This window comes from Lissotriton helveticus, chromosome 3_1, assembly GCF_964261635.1.
Source record: "Lissotriton helveticus chromosome 3_1, aLisHel1.1, whole genome shotgun sequence".
In the NCBI taxonomy this organism is placed as follows: domain Eukaryota; kingdom Metazoa; phylum Chordata; class Amphibia; order Caudata; family Salamandridae; genus Lissotriton; species Lissotriton helveticus.
The window spans coordinates 1,961,871,388-1,961,877,387 of NC_136061.1; the positions used below are offsets into that span (position 1 = coordinate 1,961,871,388).

The 6,000-nt window shown below is 39.9% G+C and overlaps 1 long non-coding RNA gene across 1 annotated transcript; it reads right to left on the reverse strand.

The window, feature by feature from the left end:
- Positions 1-507: 507 nt before the first annotated feature.
- Positions 508-2,674, reverse strand: LOC144825230 (uncharacterized). The gene is made up of 2 exons (XR_013609341.1): positions 2,638-2,674; positions 508-2,072 (listed from the first exon to the last, which is right to left on the reverse strand). It is a non-coding gene; the product is annotated as an uncharacterized LOC144825230 (long non-coding RNA).
- Between the last annotated feature and the right edge of the window lie 3,326 nt (positions 2,675-6,000).

Below are 6,000 nucleotides of genomic sequence, written 5' to 3' on the forward strand. Positions count from 1 at the left end.
TATAACTTGAGGTTCAATATAAGCGCAGGCCGGTTGGTCCTGCCCTGTATGATGCAACCTAGAAAAAATGACAGAAGAGAGCAGTCACTTTTATGCTCCGTTCTTGTCTAGGTATATAGTTCTAATAGGTATATAGCTAAGTGACAACATATGGGGGTGGGCTGCACACCAACTTTCATCAAGTTCATCCTCTTACTCCTTTTATCGTAAAGCGTGCTCAATGGTCGCGTGCCCAGCTCCTAGGCACGTATAAACATTAAGTCACTGAGATGGGGCACTGTGTCGGTGTCCCAAACCATGGCACTGTTGCTAGTGCTAATGCAACCTATTTTTAACTTTGTTTTCTTTTTCTTCGACTTGAATCAGTTATATACCATTAATACTGTTCTTCAACCAACAGTAATCATGATTCATCCACGGGCAAGGAAATGCCAATTTACTTGAATTTCTCATATTCTTGATGGGCCATCCGAGCCTCTTCATTCAAAAATACGTACTGGAGGCGTATTTCATCAAAAGCAGTTTATTAAAAACCCAATGCATTTCGGACCTCCAGGGGCCCTTCGTCAGGGGTAACTGTGAAATTAATTTAAACACATATTAAAATACAACCCACTACTGGATGCACTAAACAATTGTCACATTATCACATTTTACTCGTTTAGGAATAACAAACATGTACTTCATAAACATTGCACACTCTATCTATAAAATATAAATTGTTCTTATTTCAATTTTATGGCAAATTCTAATTCTCATTACATGCAGTCACATGATCGCTTATAGACCAATGGTATTCACATAATCTAAACTTCCCATGTCGTCTCTCTTCCCCTGAATGTCGTTACCAGTCTTCATGCTATCCTGCTACTCTATTGTTAGGGAGAATAGCCAAAACAACTGATGTTCCCGTGATTAACAAAAACCACTCTTGCCGCTTTTTCATTTCACTTTGTTACATGCAAACGGGTGGTTTCATTATCCATTTATACTTTTCTTTACGTAACTGTTTATCACTACTAATAGTCAGAGTCTAAAACTCCATAAAACTCTATGAGTCGAACGGCTAAGCACTCATAAATCTGTAAATCATTCATTTCCCTCCCTCCGATACTTTCATCCCTTTTCCCAAATCACGTACCTGCTGTAAAACTGTCGACCTCTTAACCTAACCGTAGTGAGACTGACCCTTGGTGCGCTGCGCGCCTTGCATTTATATACCTCCTCCGCCCCTCCTTAAACTTCAAACCTCTCATTAACGCAATCTAATTAACATGTGTGTGACTGCAATTGGAGAGGGCCTCCCTCGGTACTCCAACTCCCAAGTTGCACCATAAAATGCCATACTCCTCCCGTGATCTTTATACACTGTATTGTAAGTGTTTGTGAAACAGACTTCCCCGAACACCCGTATATAAACAAATATTTGATGAATTCAACAATTGTTCATGCAAAAAACGCTGTCATAATGTGTTGAACAATCTGATTTCCAAGAAACTTCTGACGTATCTAAAAATAAACGTGCCGAATGAAAACAGGTGTTGCGCCTTGCTCGTGGCTTTGAATGATTCGCTCTTCTGTAAAATACTGTTCTTCCAATTTTTAGTGGGTGCTAGCCCCATGGAGCCAATACTTTGAAACAACATATGGGGGTGGGCTGCACACCAACTTTCATCAAGTTCATCCTCTTACTCCTTTTATCGTAAAGCGTGCTCAATGGTCGCGTGCCCAGCTCCTAGGCACGTATAAACATTAAGTCACTGAGATGGGGCACTGTGTCGGTGTCCCAAACCATGGCACTGTTGCTAGTGCTAATGCAACCTATTTTTAACTTTGTTTTCTTTTTCTTCGACTTGAATCAGTTATATACCATTAATACTGTTCTTCAACCAACAGTAATCATGATTCATCCACGGGCAAGGAAATGCCAATTTACTTGAATTTCTCATATTCTTGATGGGCCATCCGAGCCTCTTCATTCAAAAATACGTACTGGAGGCGTATTTCATCAAAAGCAGTTTATTAAAAACCCAATGCATTTCGGACCTCCAGGGGCCCTTCGTCAGGGGTAACTGTGAAATTAATTTAAACACATATTAAAATACAACCCACTACTGGATGCACTAAACAATTGTCACATTATCACATTTTACTCGTTTAGGAATAACAAACATGTACTTCATAAACATTGCACACTCTATCTATAAAATATAAATTGTTCTTATTTCAATTTTATGGCAAATTCTAATTCTCATTACATGCAGTCACATGATCGCTTATAGACCAATGGTATTCACATAATCTAAACTTCCCATGTCGTCTCTCTTCCCCTGAATGTCGTTACCAGTCTTCATGCTATCCTGCTACTCTATTGTTAGGGAGAATAGCCAAAACAACTGATGTTCCCGTGATTAACAAAAACCACTCTTGCCGCTTTTTCATTTCACTTTGTTACATGCAAACGGGTGGTTTCATTATCCATTTATACTTTTCTTTACGTAACTGTTCATCACTACTAATAGTCAGAGTCTAAAACTCCATAAAACTCTATGAGTCGAACGGCTAAGCACTCATAAATCTGTAAATCATTCATTTCCCTCCCTCCGATACTTTCATCCCTTTTCCCAAATCACGTACCTGCTGTAAAACTGTCGACCTCTTAACCTAACCGTAGTGAGACTGACCCTCTGGCCATGGTTTGGGACACCGACACAGTGCCCCATCTCAGTGACTTAATGTTTATACGTGCCTAGGAGCTGGGCACGCGACCATTGAGCACGCTTTACGATAAAAGGAGTAAGAGGATGAACTTGATGAAAGTTGGTGTGCAGCCCACCCCCATATGTTGTTTCAAAGTATTGGCTCCATGGGGCTAGCACCCACTAAAAATTGGAAGAACAGTATTTTACAGAAGAGCGAATCATTCAAAGCCACGAGCAAGGCGCAACACCTGTTTTCATTCGGCACGTTTATTTTTAGATACGTCAGAAGTTTCTTGGAAATCAGATTGTTCAACACATTATGACAGCGTTTTTTGCATGAACAATTGTTGAATTCATCAAATATTTGTTTATATACGGGTGTTCGGGGAAGTCTGTTTCACAAACACTTACAATACAGTGTATAAAGATCACGGGAGGAGTATGGCATTTTATGGTGCAACTTGGGAGTTGGAGTACCGAGGGAGGCCCTCTCCAATTGCAGTCACACACATGTTAATTAGATTGCGTTAATGGGAGGTTTGAAGTTTAAGGAGGGGCGGAGGAGGTATATAAATGCAAGGCGCGCAGCGCACCAAGGGTCAGTCTCACTACGGTTAGGTTAAGAGGTCGACAGTTTTACAGCAGGTACGTGATTTGGGAAAAGGGATGAAAGTATCGGAGGGAGGGAAATGAATGATTTACAGATTTATGAGTGCTTAGCCGTTCGACTCATAGAGTTTTATGGAGTTTTAGACTCTGACTATTAGTAGTGATAAACAGTTACGTAAAGAAAAGTATAAATGGATAATGAAACCACCCGTTTGCATGTAACAAAGTGAAATGAAAAAGCGGCAAGAGTGGTTTTTGTTAATCACGGGAACATCAGTTGTTTTGGCTATTCTCCCTAACAATAGAGTAGCAGGATAGCATGAAGACTGGTAACGACATTCAGGGGAAGAGAGACGACATGGGAAGTTTAGATTATGTGAATACCATTGGTCTATAAGCGATCATGTGACTGCATGTAATGAGAATTAGAATTTGCCATAAAATTGAAATAAGAACAATTTATATTTTATAGATAGAGTGTGCAATGTTTATGAAGTACATGTTTGTTATTCCTAAACGAGTAAAATGTGATAATGTGACAATTGTTTAGTGCATCCAGTAGTGGGTTGTATTTTAATATGTGTTTAAATTAATTTCACAGTTACCCCTGACGAAGGGCCCCTGGAGGTCCGAAATGCATTGGGTTTTTAATAAACTGCTTTTGATGAAATACGCCTCCAGTACGTATTTTTGAATGAAGAGGCTCGGATGGCCCATCAAGAATATGAGAAATTCAAGTAAATTGGCATTTCCTTGCCCGTGGATGAATCATGATTACTGTTGGTTGAAGAACAGTATTAATGGTATATAACTGATTCAAGTCGAAGAAAAAGAAAACAAAGTTAAAAATAGGTTGCATTAGCACTAGCAACAGTGCCATGGTTTGGGACACCGACACAGTGCCCCATCTCAGTGACTTAATGTTTATACGTGCCTAGGAGCTGGGCACGCGACCATTGAGCACGCTTTACGATAAAAGGAGTAAGAGGATGAACTTGATGAAAGTTGGTGTGCAGCCCACCCCCATATGTTGTTTCAAAGTATTGGCTCCATGGGGCTAGCACCCACTAAAAATTGGAAGAACAGTATTTTACAGAAGAGCGAATCATTCAAAGCCACGAGCAAGGCGCAACACCTGTTTTCATTCGGCACGTTTATTTTTAGATACGTCAGAAGTTTCTTGGAAATCAGATTGTTCAACACATTATGACAGCGTTTTTTGCATGAACAATTGTTGAATTCATCAAATATTTGTTTATATACGGGTGTTCGGGGAAGTCTGTTTCACAAACACTTACAATACAGTGTATAAAGATCACGGGAGGAGTATGGCATTTTATGGTGCAACTTGGGAGTTGGAGTACCGAGGGAGGCCCTCTCCAATTGCAGTCACACACATGTTAATTAGATTGCGTTAATGGGAGGTTTGAAGTTTAAGGAGGGGCGGAGGAGGTATATAAATGCAAGGCGCGCAGCGCACCAAGGGTCAGTCTCACTACGGTTAGGTTAAGAGGTCGACAGTTTTACAGCAGGTACGTGATTTGGGAAAAGGGATGAAAGTATCGGAGGGAGGGAAATGAATGATTTACAGATTTATGAGTGCTTAGCCGTTCGACTCATAGAGTTTTATTGAGTTTTAGACTCTGACTATTAGTAGTGATAAACAGTTACGTAAAGAAAAGTATAAATGGATAATGAAACCACCCGTTTGCATGTAACAAAGTGAAATGAAAAAGCGGCAAGAGTGGTTTTTGTTAATCACGGGAACATCAGTTGTTTTGGCTATTCTCCCTAACAATAGAGTAGCAGGATAGCATGAAGACTGGTAACGACATTCAGGGGAAGAGAGACGACATGGGAAGTTTAGATTATGTGAATACCATTGGTCTATAAGCGATCATGTGACTGCATGTAATGAGAATTAGAATTTGCCATAAAATTGAAATAAGAACAATTTATATTTTATAGATAGAGTGTGCAATGTTTATGAAGTACATGTTTGTTATTCCTAAACGAGTAAAATGTGATAATGTGACAATTGTTTAGTGCATCCAGTAGTGGGTTGTATTTTAATATGTGTTTAAATTAATTTCACAGTTACCCCTGACGAAGGGTCCCTGGAGGTCCGAAATGCATTGGGTTTTTAATAAACTGCTTTTGATGAAATACGCCTCCAGTACGTATTTTTGAATGAAGAGGCTCGGATGGCCCATCAAGAATATGAGAAATTCAAGTAAATTGGCATTTCCTTGCCCGTGGATGAATCATGATTACTGTTGGTTGAAGAACAGTATTAATGGTATATAACTGATTCAAGTCGAAGAAAAAGAAAACAAAGTTAAAAATAGGTTGCATTAGCACTAGCAACAGTGCCATGGTTTGGGACACCGACACAGTGCCCCATCTCAGTGACTTAATGTTTATACGTGCCTAGGAGCTGGGCACGCGACCATTGAGCACGCTTTACGATAAAAGGAGTAAGAGGATGAACTTGATGAAAGTTGGTGTGCAGCCCACCCCCATATGTTGTTTCAAAGTATTGGCTCCATGGGGCTAGCACCCACTAAAAATTGGAAGAACAGTATTTTACAGAAGAGCGAATCATTCAAAGCCACGAGCAAGGCGCAACACCTGTTTTCATTCGGCACGTTTATTTTTAGATACGTCAGAAGTTTCTTGGAAATCAGAT